Raw genomic sequence first — 16,148 nt, 5'->3', positions numbered from 1 at the left:
TTTGGTCAATTATTTTTTGGAGAAACTTAATTGTCTGTATAGATGTCTGTGCTGGGAGTGAATGTACTGCCTAGCCTGGGTGATACTTAAAACTGGAATGAAACAACAATGAGAGTCGCAATGCTTTATTTGAAGTTGACTTGGGCTCTTCAGTATCTGTCACTTACAAAAATGTGGACTTGAAAATAGGGCCCACTGTCTTATTACTAGTTTGAGATAATTTCATGTGTTGGTCGAGGTGAAGGGCAGCAAACACTTTATTCCTTCTCTCTTCCTCACCTCAACATTTGCTGAAGAGAAGAAATGGCAGCATAATAGAGAAACACAGGTGTTAAGGAGGACATGAACTTGACACAACCCAAAATTTCAGAGTGCCTCAGAGCATAGCTTGAAAAATGCCAAGCTAAATAACCAAAGAAAACAATCGTGCTTGTAAAGGTTTTGACTGGTGGGTGCTATTTTACTGACATGTTCACAAGAGTATTTAGAGATGGGAATGTGATGTCTTAAGAAGGGTTTGAAAAAGAAAATGAAACCAGCATGAAATTCTGTAATGTGCCTGCAGAAATCCAGGGGTGATCCCAAGGTGCAAAGAGTTACCTTCTTTTTTCCTTTGGTTTCAATGAGCCCAAGGTCAGGCCCTGAATGCATATTGTCCCAGAAGGCTGGAAGCAGGTCACTGCATGTACAAGGAAGAAGGTTCTTCCTCCATCTCAGACTTTGAGAGGTAGGACTGCTACCTTCTACAAGCCAGTATGAGGCTCTGGAACTAGAAGGTCAGACAACTGATTTGGTGGCTGAAGGTCCTTCTGGGGTAGTGGGGCCTCCTAAAACAACACCACCTGTACCCCACATCAAGACCTCCTCTGTCAACAGGAAGAGAATGGTAGTTATAATAGGAGGCTCCCTTCTAAGGGGAATGGAGGGCCCAATATGCAGAACAGACCCAGTTCACAGGGAAGTCTGCTGTCTCCCGGGTGCTTGGGTAAGGGACATTACTGAAAAACTCTTCAGTCTAGTAAGGCCCTTTGACTAGTATCCACTATTGGTTATTCAAACTGGCACTAACAAAATAACAAAGAGAAGTCTGAGGGCAATCAAAAGAGGCTTCAGGGCCTGGGAATAATTGGTGGAGGGATCAGGAGCACAGGTAGTAATCTCCTTGATCCTTCCAGTAACAAGGAATAATATTGATAAGAATAGGCAGATCCATCAGGTCAATGATTGGCTCTGGGGTTGGTGTAATAGGAAAAATTTGGGTTTTTTTGACCATGGGATGATCTACTCAACACCTGGTGTACTGACACCTGACAGGATGCATCTACTTCAGAGGAAGAAAAGAGTTCCAGCACAGGAGCTAGTGTGGTTTTGACAGAGCTTTAAACTAACTTGGAAGGTGGAAAGGGGCAAAACCAGGCTTGCCAGTGATGAGTGATGGGATGGTGTGCCAAAACTTGAGAAAACTCATGGGATCCCTCAATCTGCCTCAAGAGGTATTGACTACAATGTACCACACCTGAAGTGCTTCTACACCAATGCACAAAGCATGCGGAACGAACAAGAGGAGCTCGAAGTTTTGGCTCAGTCTCAGTTTTGACATCATTAGCATAAGTGAAACCTGGTGGAATGAGACCTGTGACTGAAGTGCCCTGTTGGATGGTTACAGGCTGTTCAAGAGGGATAAGCAGGGCAGAAGCGGTGGAGGGGTGACACTGCATGTAATAGGAGGGTTAGAATATATGGAGCTCACAGTTGGCAATGGCACAGTTGAGAGCCCTGGATAAGAGTCAAAGAGTAAACAAATAATGCAGATGTCATCATAGAGTCTGCTATAGACCTCCCAGCCAGGATGATGATGCTGATGAATTATTCTTTGAGGAACTAAGGGACACTTCCAAGTCATCTGTCCTTGTCTTTATGGGGGATTTCCACTTGCCAGAAATTAACTGGGAGCATCACACAGCTGGTACGACCTGGGTCAGAAGATTCCTAAAAAACCTGGATTACAACTTTATGGAACAGGTCCTAAGGGAGTTGACTCATAAAGATGCCCTCCTTGATCTGCTGCTTGTCAACAGAGCAGATCTCATGAGGAAAGTGGAGATTGGTGGCCGTCTTGGCCACAGTGACCATGAAGGGATCAAGTTTAAAATCTCTGCTGACAGGAGGAAAAGTTCTAGCAAAACCTCAACTCTGGAGAGCAAACCTCAAGTGAGGAGAGCAAACTTCAGGCTGCTCAGGGAATTAGTAAGCAAGGTCCCCTGGGAAAATGTTTTTGCAGGTGCTGGGGTCCATCAGTGCTGGTCAATTCTCAAACATCACCTCCTAAGGGCACAGGAGCAGGCAATTCCCAAATGTTGGAAGTCAAGGAGGCAAGGCCTGGAGAAGAGGAGACTGAGAGGACAACTTATTGTGGTCTAAAACTTCTTGTGAGGGGAAGAGGAGGGGCAGGCACTGATCTCTTCTCTGTGGTGACCAGTGATAGGACCCAAGGGAATGGCCTGAAGTTGAATCAGGGGAGGTTTAGGTTGGATATTAGGAAAAAGTTCTTTACCCAGAGGGTGGCTGGGCACTGGAACAGGCTCCTGAGGGAAGTGGTCACAGCACCAAGTCTGACAGAGTTCAAGAAGCATTTAGATAATATTCTCAGGCACATGGTGTGACATTTGGGAATGGTCCTGTGCAGGGCCAGGAGTTGGCCTTGATGATCTTTGTGTGATCCTTTCAACCTGGCATATTCTGTGATTCTGATTCTGTGATTCCTGTTGTCATCTGGACCTGCAGGTGGCTCTTTTGATGAACATAAGCAGTAAATGTATGTCTTCTCTTTCCTCTCTTCGCATTAGGCAAAAAATATGTCTGCAATGGACAGAATTTAATAAAATAGCTATTTTGTTTCATATTTTCCTGCTTCTTCTGTAAACATAGTAGTTTATTCAAGTCTGGGCTGCTGCTGAAAACAAATACTGAAACTGGTTTTTTTAATAAGAACTGCCTTGTCTGTCAAAATAATCTGTCCTGTATTGCAGAGCTATAATTACCACAGGCACCATCAGAATTGCATGATTTAAGTCCTTTATCCCATGGAAGAAAAGAAACTAATTACTAAAAGCATTCCCATCATTTAGGAAGAGCAAACTTTTTCAAAGAAATCCAGTTTTTTGGTGGTGACTTGACTCATCCCAAGGAGCATTGCTAGGCCTGTCTGTGCGAACCCCAGGGAGACACGAGCGTGGGGCCTTCGTTTTAGCTTTTGTTTGAGGTAAATGTGAGGATCCAAATGCATATGCACTCTCTGCAGAAAACAGTCTCTGTGCACATCATCTTCTAAAGCAGAGTCTCTGCTAGTGTTCTGAGAGTAAACCATGTTCTCCTGGATCATCGGCGGCCTAGGGCCAGAGCTGCCAGTAAGGAGTATTTGAGCTGACAGATGGAAGATTTCTTTATGGAATATGTCCCCATCTTCCCTTCAGATCTATTCATGGATATTTTTTTTTTTGCCAAGAAATTCTGATCTGTTAAAAGGGCCTGGAAGTCTGAGGTGAACATCCTGTGTGTCCTGCCTGCCTGGTCATTGGCCTCTGGTCTCTGAAAGGGACTAAATCAAAACATCTTTATTTTGCCTTCCAACTACATCTCCTGAAAAGCTGTCTTATGTTTATTCCAATTAGTCTATGTGTCTCTTGGTAAGGTACTTTACATAAGACAGCAAATATGTCAAGACCCTGTTTACACTGCTCTTTCCTTCTGCAACCTGCCATTGAAGAGTTATTACTGACACAAAGGAGCTATCCTGTCTTTTTAAGTTGCTTTATGAAATATCTAGTAAAACAAACTACTTGGCTGGTATTGCCATTAGTTCTGTTAAAGAAACACCGGCTTGATATTTAAATTGTTATTTTATCTGCTATACAGCATGATACTCTTTTAAAACAGGCTCTGGTAGGTTGACACTGAAGAGTGGCATCATCAAGAAGTTTCCTTTCAGCTATCTTTTTCTGTCCTCTTTAAAAATAAGGTATTTTTTCCAAAGTGGTCATTGTCCTGTAGTGTGGACTACTGATAGTGTCTTTATTGAGTCTTGCCAACCTGGAGCTAACTGTTCCGTAAGTCTCTTCCCCAGTGAGCCTTCAATGACAAGGTGAACTTTAGCTTGGTGTAGCTTTTCAACCATCACAGTTTTCCTGGGTCCTCTGGCTATTGCTTCTGATTTCCATGTTCCCTTCTCAGCTGTAATTTTAGCAATCTTCTCCAGAGTAAAAAGGATAATTACATAACTGACCAATCTGGACAGGAGATGGGGTTGTATGCAAGAAAAGCCTGAACAAGTGAAAATGCGCCAGGACACACTTTTTTATCAGCTGGTTTTGACACAGAATGTTTTGGGTTGGAAGGAACCTTAAAGGTCATCTAGTTCCACTGCCTCTGGCAAGACTTTTTTATTGTGAGTTGTATCCTGTAGTTATTTCTGACAGCTAATACTTATAAATCTTACATTCCTTAGACATTAGGCAGTACCCAGACACTGTCCATTAACTTGGTTGATAAATGATCATATTCAGCAAGCAGAGGAGTGGGCAAATGCTGTTTGCTGTTAAATTGGATAGAAAATCTTTGTATGATTTAATAGCTGAAAAGCCCAAACTTGAGATGGGAAAATTTTAAGCTGTACAACACACCCTGTTCCTTTTTAAGTGTTATCACATCCCTAACAGCAAGGGAAAAAAAAAAAGGGCTCATCTAGAAGTAAACCTAATATTTCCTTCCCCTGCTGTGAGCCTAAGATTTGAACTTAAACTCTTTCTCATGAGCTGCATAGCAATGTAATTTACTTATTATCACATAGTGTGTGATCTGAATTTTTCATTCAGCTTCTGATTATGAGAGTCTCAAAACTGGGACAACCCTCATCAAGCATTTGTCTTTTCCAGTAATTGCAATTGTTGATCTGCCTTCAAACAAAAGCATTAGTGAAGAGAAAGGTGTTTTACCTTTATAGGTAGTGGGGTAACAGAAAGGTGAGAGGCATGGTTCACACTCCATAACCACCCAGAAATCAAGTGTAGGGTGTTCAGCTCACTACTGCCTTGTCTCAGTTTGAAGAGACTGGAATGTTTGCTAAAGAGGATGAGTTATGAGACAGACCAAACTCCTCTCTCTCTCTCTCTCAGCAATTGTAAATTCAAAAATCAAGGGCCTAGTGAGTACAAAAACTCTCCAATGAGAACGCAGCAGGTCCGGGCCGGAGACAAAGACAGCCTGCCTGCAAGTCGAGGCCAGCAGTCAGGGCTGACCAGGGCGGGAAGCCAGAAAGACCAGCCTCCAGGCCTTCTCTCCAAAAGCACGCACACAAGACCCCCTGTCTCCGTCCCAAAGGCTGACCCGTCCTGTGTGAGGGTGGCCAGCAACTCCCCCTGTGAGCTGGGCCAGCTACCAAAATCCCAAACTCCTTCCCCCCCTCTCACTCCAGCCTTCGACGGGCCATTAGCTAGGAATGCGGCCTTGCTGGCTAGACCCTTTGTAAAGCTAATTGACTCCCTTCCCCCTTCCCTATTCGAACTCCATTCTTCCCACAGCAGAGCAGGGGAAGAAAAATTCCACTCCTGGATTTATAACCTATAACATGCCTATAGTCAGGGGGAGAAGGATGGGAAAGAGCATGTTTCACTTAATTGCAGACACATTTCCTGTAGGCATAGAGTCCCGTCATTTCCTCCCCTTTCCCTGTATAGAGTCTGGCTGGAATGTACTTTGTTTTCTTCATAGTAGCTCATATGATGCTTTGTTTTGGGTTGGTGATCAAACAGTGTTGATAACACACTAATGTTTTCGCTATTGCTGAACGGTGTCTGCACAGCATCAAGGCCTTCTTGGTTTCTCACTCTTCATATCCACCCCTGCTAGGGAATAGATTAGAGGTGGGGAGGGGACACAGCCAGGCAGATGTCCCAAACTAAGCAAAGAGATATTCCATGCCGCATAAGAATTGAAACAAGTAGAAAGAACAAAGAAGCTAATAATGTTGATCCCAAGTTACAAGCCCTCCATCACTATGTGTCTGCTGCCCATATTAAGTGTATTTCAGCTAACACCAGCTGAGCTGCAAAGTACACAGAGCACTAGAGTATATCCCCAAAACTGTGTCTGCATGACCCTGAAGATGACTTGTTTGCTATGTCTCTTACTAAGGCTCATAATTTCTAACACAGAGCCACACTAGCATGGCTGTGAGTTTTCATCTACCAAAGGTAACTCATTCCAGACCTAACAGTACATGTTCTCTATGGCATTGGATGGAACAGTAATCATTAGCATGTATATAGCAAGTCTCTGAAGCCACCAAAGCCAATCAACTCTTACAGGACGGATCTAACCAGTGAGTACACTAAGCAGCTGTCTTCAGTGAAAGTCATAGAGCTTCTGAAAAAAAAACAAGCATGAGAATGTGGGTACATGAGCAAGAAAGAATGGTCTCAAGTACCAGATGGTTTGGGCTCATAGTTTTTCAGGTACCATCTGGTTTCAGTTCCTGGCTTAGCAATGGACTGCTTGGGCAAGACCCTTCAAATCTGTGCCTTGGCTCCACACATCTGCTCCAGTGCTGTGGCAATGGGAAGTTGTCACAGAAAAGCTTACTGTCTAGCTTAAATAACCATACACACTGTGGCTACAAGTAATTTTCTCCCATGTTTTGAAGCTGACTTGCCCAATCTGAAGCTGAATGAAGGAGGATAGAGAGCTCTTTGTCCTTTTCCCCAGTACAATGATAAATTTTCTTCCTATGGTTTCATTTTTAAATTAAGGCAATTGTAATCCATTGCTCTTTCTCTGCACCTTTATTTCATTTTCAGCCTCTTGAAATTTTCCTTTCACCATTCTTCAAAATTTGTTATGATTTTTACTGTCTGATCAAATTAATTTAGAGCTCCACTTATCACTTGTCTATTGTCTGACTCACTAGCTCCCTTCGCTCTCCTACTATTTTATACTTAGTAAACACGGTATTTCCCAGCTTTAGCAGTCTTTTCTCCATCTTTCTTGGCTGCTGTCCAGTATTTTGCTTATGAAGTAGTTTTTGTGACATAAATTCTTCCCAGTGTTATCCATGAACTTTGGAAACCTTTGAATCAGCTTCTCAGCAAAGAAGCAGACTTCATGCCATCAGTCCCAGAATATTCACCACTAGCTAGTAGTATCATGACTAGTTCAGCCACCACATTTGTTTCTTTTCTGATATCAAATGCAAGGTCTGAAAAAACTGTTCCCAAAAATATGTATGTATCTAAAAAGGAAGGAGTATAAGAGTAAGTTCAAATCAGTTCTTGTTGCAAGAGCATTTTAGTGGAGTCTGTAACTGTCTGAATCCTTGTCAAATAGAGACATTGTCTGGAGGCATCTTCAGAACTGTGAAAAGTCTGCTTTACAATCCAACATATGGAACTTCATCTGTATCTTCTTCCTGAAAGATATATTATTCTGCAGACTGTGTGTGAACTGCTCACTTTACGCTATATCTATGTAGTTCCTAGCTACATGTTCACTGATAATACTGTCATGGCCAAATAACTTCTGGTTGACTTAGGGAGCAGACAGAATATCTTTTTGCATGCAAAAAGCATATGGACATGAATTTAACCCACCTAATCTTCTCTCCATGCATACTGCTTTTGGCTGGGATAGAGTTAATTTTCTTCATAGCAGCTCATACTTTATGTTTTGAATTTGTGACTGTTCTTGCTGAGCAGTACTTATGCAGCATCAAGATCTCTCTTCTGCTTCTCACACTGCCCCACCAGCAAGGAGGCTGAGGGTGCACACAAAGCTGGGAGGGGACACAGCCGGGACAGCTAACCCCAACAGAACAAAGGGACATTCCTAGGCATGTGGCATCATGATCAGCATATAAAGCTGGAGGAAAAAGGAAGAAGGGGGAAATGTTCAGAGTTAAGATGTTTGTCTTTCCAAGTAACCTCTATGTGTAATGGAGTCCTGCTTGCTCAGGGGTGGCAGAATATCTGCCTGCCCATGGAAGTACAGAATTAATCTTTTATTTTGCCTCACTTGTGTTGGTAACTTTTGCTTTTCCCATCACACTGCACTTATCTCATCCCATAGGTTTTCTCACTTATACCTTTTCCATTCTCTACCCAGTCCCTCTGGGAGAGTGAGCGAGTGGATCTGTGGGACTCAGCTGCCTATCATGGCTAACCCACAACATATTGGAGTGAAATTTTTAGTGGGTATTTGACTGCCTAAACAGAGCTTTCACTGTCCAAAGAGACTCTAAAGTGAGTTTGAGGCTATGCTTCAGACTTGGAGGGTAAAGGTTAGTGCTCTAAGGTTTGAGGTAGACAGGCTTCCTGAGCCATCACGCTTGGCTTGCAGTTTTGTGTGTCATCATTTAGATAACAGAAAGGATGGCCTGTCTGTCCCAAAAATCTGGGAGAGGTATTCTTAACCATGAGGTTGTATTGGTATCTCCAGCCGTATGCTCTCCCTACGTATGTTGCCTTTACACCCTTGTTTCTTCTATAAAGATGGCAAGAAAATTAAATTCAATTATATTTTATTCCTGTATTTGTCTTGTTTTGCTTGTTGGCTTTTTTTTTTCTCCTGGAAAGTCACAGAAATATTTGAAACCAATCAGTGTAGCACAGTGACAGGAAAAATCCATCAGCAATTCACCAGAGTTTACTTTTTCACTGCTAATGATGGAGGATTTAATAATAGTCATAAGATAAGAGTTGGGAACAGGCTTTCTAGTGCATTTTTATATATCCCCTTGATACTGATATCTGGGATGTCTTTCCTGGACACAATATGTAATGATATTTTTCTGCTTTGGGCTTCTCAAATCTCTTTTTGGATATCTTGCTAAAACATCCGCCCTCCCCCATTTAACCACTACATACTTCAGGACAGGGCCTCCCCCATTATTTGGAATTGTACTATGCTTCTTACAATGAAACTTCAATATCTGGAGCTACTAATGTATACCAAGGCATACATTAAAAGCAAAAAAAAAAAAAGGAAATTAAGAACTTAAGTTCTTCCACATCATTTGGAGTTCTTTAACTTTCTTGTATTTCAAACTTTTTTTTCTGATGTTAGAATCACAGAAACATAAAACAGCTTGGATTGGAAGTGATCTTTAAGTGTCATCTAGTCCAATCCCCTTGCAGTGAGCAGAGACATCTTCAACTAGATCAGGTTGCTCAGAGCCCTGTCCAGTCTGACTTTGAAAGTTTACGGGTTTTACCACTCTCATTGTAAAAAACCTCTAAATTAGACATAAAGATTGTTGTACCCTACAAGCTCAGAGGACATCAATCCCTTTGCATTATCCTAATGGACTTAAAATATGATAAGTTGCTTACCAGGAACTTGAGTTACAAGAAAGATGTAGGGATATTATCAATTTTATTTTCATTCCCTCACATGTAATCCAAAACCTATTCTTCTTGAAGATAAGCAAAAGTGACATGAAGTTAATAATCAGCTCTTGCTGTAGAGAAGCATCTCGGTATTAATTGTGTCTCTCAGTAGGGAGACTTCAGGTATATCACTTCCACCCACACTGATCATAAAAACAGTACTGTGAATTGTTTCATGGTTATATCCGTATCAAGCTGATGCCAATTTATGACTGTTATGTTCTTTTTAAATACTGAACTCTTATTTTGTTTTGATCTATACAGATAAGACCAGTTAGCTTCATTATGAGGTATGATTCCATAAAGCTGTCTATTATTTATATTTCTGAGCTGTTTGAACTCCACTCCCTTCTGAAACACCAGCCTAGCAAGAGAACTAGCTTATCAGGCCTATTGTTACTGAAGGGCTTTTTCATATTTGCTGGTTTAAGCATACCTGGTGTTCTCATTTTAGCTTAGCTTTCTAAACCATATGTTTAATTATAGCATGTTCTTGTAGCAATGGTGTTTGTTTTACTCTTTCTTCAGAATGGTCATGCATGTGTTTGTTCAGATTACACAGAGGGCTGGTGCTTGAGCCTGGTGGCACCCACCTCTGTCCTTCTCTTTTCTGTCCCACTAAGTTCCATCTGAGAACAAGTTGCCAGTGGGGATCTCAGGAACAGTGCTGACTTTGAAAACAGTGTGGCTTGTATTAGGCCTGGTAGAGTCATGGACTGAATTTTTTACCTAAGTGAGCTGAAAAGAGTTTTTTTCCCCTACTCCTTATTGAGTACAGGCTTATAAATTCCATACTTCTACAGCCTCTGACACAAGAGACTTTCACTGAAGTAAGGCTGCATGCTACCTATCAAGGTCTTCAACGCTGTAGAGAAATACTTGTTCAGACTGTGAAATTGTCTTTGAACTGTTCAATGCTGTAAGTGCAAGACCCTCAGGGAAGAAAGGCCTGCAGGTTAGCAAGTTTAGCCTTTTCTATTTACTAGCAAGCCCTCTGTGATGGGGTCAGCCTCATCCAAAAGAACAGATATATATATGCCTCACTTACTTGCTGGTGAAAAGTTCTGATCTCCTGTTCTTGTGCTGGCCAGTGAGACTGCTGTATCGATCATCCTTGGTCTCCATGTTCTCCACCAGCTGAGTGGAGACCTCTGAAGCACTTTAAATCTCATCATGCAGAGAAAAAACAGTGTGTGGCCTCTCTCTGGCACAGCAGGCAGCTTTTTTTGGAGGTACCAACCTTACAGTCATATGTCTTTCTAGAATCCACTTCTGCTTTACAGGTTTCAGCCACCTTTTCTTTCAAACTACTTAATAGATTAACATATATCAAGTTAAAATCTCATTCAAATTGTACTTCGCTTTGAGGATGTAGCTTCTCCTTCAGACCAGAAGAAGGACTGGGTTGCACATTAGTTTGCCTGCCTAACTATATTAGTTTCTCTTGGTTTATTTAATAAAAGACATTATGACTCACAGCAAACAATGCAACACAGAAAGTAGTGTAATAATTTTTTATGGTGAGTTGCATAGTAGTTCAATGACAATGTTTCTTGAAAGGTGCAGCCTTGGTTGATCAAGATCTTCTCTTCAGTAGTAAACATGTGATTGTGAATCTTCTGTGGCAAACACATTTCCAGCAGAGAGCGATACCTGCTGTAGGTATCCTCCTCTACTAAGGAGGAGCCAGCAGGAAGGAAAACACTACAAATTCTGGGATAGACGGAAGATTCACAAACTGTTCCAAGGTCCCTTAGACCAGAGAATGAATATCGGAATATGACCTCTCTCATGTCTAAGGGAATGAGGAATCATTTTCATGTTCTGCCTTTGTGGCATTCACCTATCTGAGCACATGCCCATTTATTCCCTGCAGGAGAGAATGCACCACTCCCAGGCCCACCTGAGCTATGACTTGAGCTACCAGAGGGAGAACACAGACTGCATAAGGTAGTGGGTCAAGTAAAGCCTATGATAACCTAAACTTCTGTGTCAATACCTGCAAGGCATACCAATATTAATATGCTTGGTAGATCATCCCTGTCTAGGGAAAAACATGAATCTGTGAAAAGAGAACGGAAGAACCGCAGAGAGAGCAGCCCTTGCCAGGAAGACTGGGGATACTTACAGTGAAAGATTTCCTTTCCTCCAGCCTCACAGCAGCCAGTTCCTTACAGGCAACTTCAGGGACAGCTGAATTTCAGTTCAAAGGTCTGTGAGCACTTGTGAGCCTGATGTCTGAAGGCAGAACTGAACTTGGGGTCCCTCCTTCCCTTTAAAGAGGGTCCCACCCCCCAAGACAAAGCTGCTTTGGCTTCCACTGCAGAAGGGCTCTTTTGCGCAGCACAGCAGAATCCATGCAGTAAAAGCACAACTCAGACTGCAAAATCAAGTAAGCATAACCTGGAAGAGCTCTTGCTTTGGGCAGTTAGACATACTCGTGATTTTCACAAGTTGACATGTCTTATCAGTTACAGAGGGTGAATGTGACTTTCTGGTAATGCTTTGAACTACACGCTGCAGCTCTGCAAATCTCAGTGACATGGAGCACATTTCTGTTTTGTTACTTACTAATGAATGCTAGGCTTGGCAGTTGTTGCAGATCATTTTGTTGAAGTATGACAGAACCATAATCTGTAGAATGAACTAGGATATAATGCCTGTGACTCATGAGTAGTTTCATGGGAATAAAGCTCCTTCATATCCAACACAATATTTAGAAAACCATATCTGGATTCTATTGGAATTAAGTCCGCCTGTTCCTCTTTCCTTGCTTGGCTTACAAGATTGACCTGGAAACCTTTGAGGGCTTTTTTACCCCTCTCCAACTCGCAGAAACAGCAGCTGTTCCAGGAACAAGAAAGAGTGTAATGTGATAGCTGAAAAGAATTTATTCTGTGGTCAAAATACCAAGTGAAAGGGATGCTGTGCTAATGCATGAACAAGAGGACTAGATGAGAGGATCTGTGCAGGCACAACCTAGATAAGTTACCACAGCTGGGTAAAAGAGCATAAAGACTGGCAAAGGATTAATCTATTGAATTCAAGTATAGACTGCAAGTATTGGGGGCAACTTATTCTTTCTTTTCAGAAGTTGTACTTGACTGAGAAGTAACTGCAAGTGTTGGAGTACAATTGTCCAAACATTTGATTACTGATATTTGCTGGCTGTCAGAGGGATTTGTTTGCTTTAACCCGTAAATAGAGGGATGAGGTTATTCAAAGCCTAACAATCACTTAGTATTTTTGAGGGAATTAGGGTATATCTAACAACTATAAATAAGTTTTAACATTGAATTACAAGTTTGGGTCATAAAAATAACTGCAAGTTACATGTAATATCTGTTCCATGTTCAGATAATCACATTAAAATGCAAATAAGCTTATATCAGATGGGGTGCTTGTTCAGATTTAAACACCTATCAGTGGCAAGTCGGCATAGGCATAAACTTACTTGGCTATTTTTTTATTTTATTATTAAAAGGTACTTTAGAACATGGAGCCTGTAGAGAGGAACATGGACTCCAGGTCACACATAGAGAAAAAAGGAGTATATGTTAGAAATTATGATTCTGAATATGTTTTAAAGACAGTTTTAAATTATCAGTAAAGGACATAAATGCTGTTCTGAAGGAGATATGTCAACTCTATGCCTTATTTAAAAGAAGAATATGCAGAATCAGTAGAGAGGTGATAATTACTTTTTCTGTGGCTGATGCTGGCATAACGCCCATGTTCTGATCTATCTTCACTGAAAAATTAAAATGGGTTACTAAAAGGAAAAAAGAGATGCAGTGTTCAGGACTAGGAACCTTATTCAAAGAATGCTAATTATAATTACACAGATACCATAAGAATATACTAGGAAACAACTCACAGAAATGCTACTAAGAGCTTCAAACTCCAGTGGGAAAGGAGACAGCATTTTCAATAATTGAGTGTAAGAGCACTGGAATAGAGCTCTGATAGGAGAAGGTTAGTTCTCTACTGCCACTGTGGGCAAGGAGGGTCTCTCAGAAGCTATTCCACTTGCACAACATGGCATTTCCCCATAGTTTTTCTGCAACCTTAATTCTATTAAAGCTATTAATTCAATCTTAAAAATTATCACTTGTGAAAGTGATATGGCTACAAGACATGAGCACAGTGTGAGAGTAACACACTTTTTATTCGTTGTCTGTAGATTTGCACAGGGGCCTTCTGTTAAAACTTCACTCTACATTCATGGATATTTTAGTCTTACCTTCTAATTTACTTTCATGTTGAAAGGTACATAAAATATGCTTTTCCCTATAATATTTCTCCTAAAACATGACAAAGAGAGGAATTTAGCAGAGTCTGAGGAAAAATCAAAATCAATTTTTGGCAACTTTGAACCCTGAATTTGTAAGTACAATTGTCTATCAACAGCACTGGGAAGATAACTTGGGCAGCCTGTTGCAGATCTGCAACCCTGAGAAGATTTTCATATGTACGAAAAAATGATAAAAATGCTGAAGTTTTTTTTCTTTATATCATTTTTATTACCGTACAAATGCAACCAAACAACTTTATTCTTGTAACGTACTTATACTTGTCACAAGTGGTACAGGAAAATCCCTCTATTGCCTTCCGTTTAAAACACCAGAAATCTGGAAGAACTGCAAAGCTCTTCACTCTGTAATAATGTTCCTTTTCAAGACTGCTTTTTTTATTTGTCAATTCTAAATAAGCTACAGTGAGAAGGGTTGCTTTTTTCTTTGTTATTGCTTTCTAGATGGCTGCTGAACCCCAGGCAGTTACTAACCACACGTGAATCTAAAGATTTGGCAAGTGAGAATGAATGGCAGAATGAATTTCTGCAGAATTCGTCCTTTAATTGTAGATACTGTTTCTATCTCTGCGTTACTAAAACCAGGGCTGATGCCGCAGCTGCTGAGCCATACGAGGGCAGCTGCTGAGCCATACGAGGGCAGCTGCTGCAGATGAAGCTCCTCATTCTGGTCAGCCACAATGTGAATGCCTGCACTCCTCTCCTCTTCCCTCAGCTGAATTCCTTTGCCTTTTAAAAATTCCCACTGCTGTCTCTATTAGGTGGAAGAGACACTAATGATGTGCATGAAGAGTCAGAAAATGAAATGGCAGGAGGAATGGAAAAAAGATTGTGCGGCACCCTTATCTACACTTGGAGTTGAGCACCTGCAGTTCCACATCTCATCAGGTAAAAACACTGTTTCTTCCACTGCAATATCAGTCATGTTGCTGTTAATGAGTAGTCATTAATTCTGCATTTTCACTAATCAGAAGTGTTAGAAACAAAATTAGGAATCTTGAGAAAATGCTACAATTCTGGTTCATTAATCCGTGGGTTTTGTTTGGATTCTTCTGCATTTGGTATAAAAGCTCTAAAATCTTAAAGGACAAAGCACAGGAGTTGTGCTAGAAGTGACGTATTGGCTTCACGAGGCTTTTTTCTTTTAGAGGGAATTTGAATGCCAGATTTTTTTAAGGCACAGAAAAATGAACGAAAGCCTGAGTCATTCTGACTTTTCAATCACAGTGGAAATAGCAGCAAATGGGATGTTCCCAACTTGCCATTGTGCTTATCACATTCCTGTTCATAATCATGAACATGTATAAGTGTCAGTTCTATATTTTTGAGATGAAGATGACAGTATTGATATCTTTTATGACCATTGCTGGAGAGGGACAGTACTGTCCAAGATCAAAGTCCTGCCTATAAAGAAGTAGATGAAAACAGGGCTAATGAGTAAGTGCCAGAGCACTATCAAAGATCTACTGTAAGACTAGAGTGTGAGTATTGCAGCAGGCCAGTTGCTTCGTTGGACAGGTGTGTGAGACTTGTTTCCTTGCCTCGGATAGAAAAATGAAGTCAATATTGTTCATTACAACACTTGATCACTATGAGGATGATCAAAAGCATGAAGATGGTGAAGGGACCAGGCAAGAGATGTATGAGAAAAGACTAAGGGAGCTGTGATTGCTTAGCTTAGAGAAGGCTCAGGGTACTCTTATCAATGTGTATAAAGAATTGATGGTGGGAGTAAAGGAGGTGGGATAGAATTGTTCTTAGAGGTGTCCAGTGACAGGACAGGAAGCATTAAACACAAATTGAAGTAAATGACGCTTCCATTGAACATGAGAAAAATTGAGGTTTTTTGCAGGGAGGGTGATCACGATGGGTTGCCCAGAGAGGTTGTGGAGCCTCCCTCACTGGAGATGTTCAAGAACTGTCTGGATGCAGTTCTGTGACATGTGCTCTGGGATAACCCTGCTTGAGCAGGGAGGTTGGACCATGTGACCCACCTGGTCCCTTCCAACCTTACCCATTCTGTGATTCTGTGAAATGGTTCAAGAGGCCTGAACTGAATCCCGATAGATTTAGGGCACTGCCCTTCACATCCTGGCAGCCGAGACAGCACTTCTCACAAGCTCCCCTGCCCCCGACCAGGTCCCACTGTCAATGGCTCCCTCTGTGCAAAGCACCTCCAGTGCGGACCGGCCATTCCTCTCCTTCCAAGACTGATGTTCCCCCTCGGAATGTGTGAGCTCCTGCTAGGCAAGCGACACGCAGGGGTTACTCCCGACTGGCGCTGTGTCTGGAGCTCGCTGCCCGCGGCCGCACCCACGTCTCCTCCTGGCACCGCGCCCTGCCCGCACCTGCGGCCGCCCGCGGGGTCGCTCCCGCCCGCACTGCCCATTGGACCAGGAGCG

The sequence above is a fragment of the Chiroxiphia lanceolata genome, chromosome 3 (genome assembly GCF_009829145.1).
Source record: "Chiroxiphia lanceolata isolate bChiLan1 chromosome 3, bChiLan1.pri, whole genome shotgun sequence".
Classification (NCBI taxonomy): Eukaryota; Metazoa; Chordata; class Aves; order Passeriformes; family Pipridae; genus Chiroxiphia; species Chiroxiphia lanceolata.
Note: the sequence above shows the minus strand (reverse complement) of the source record.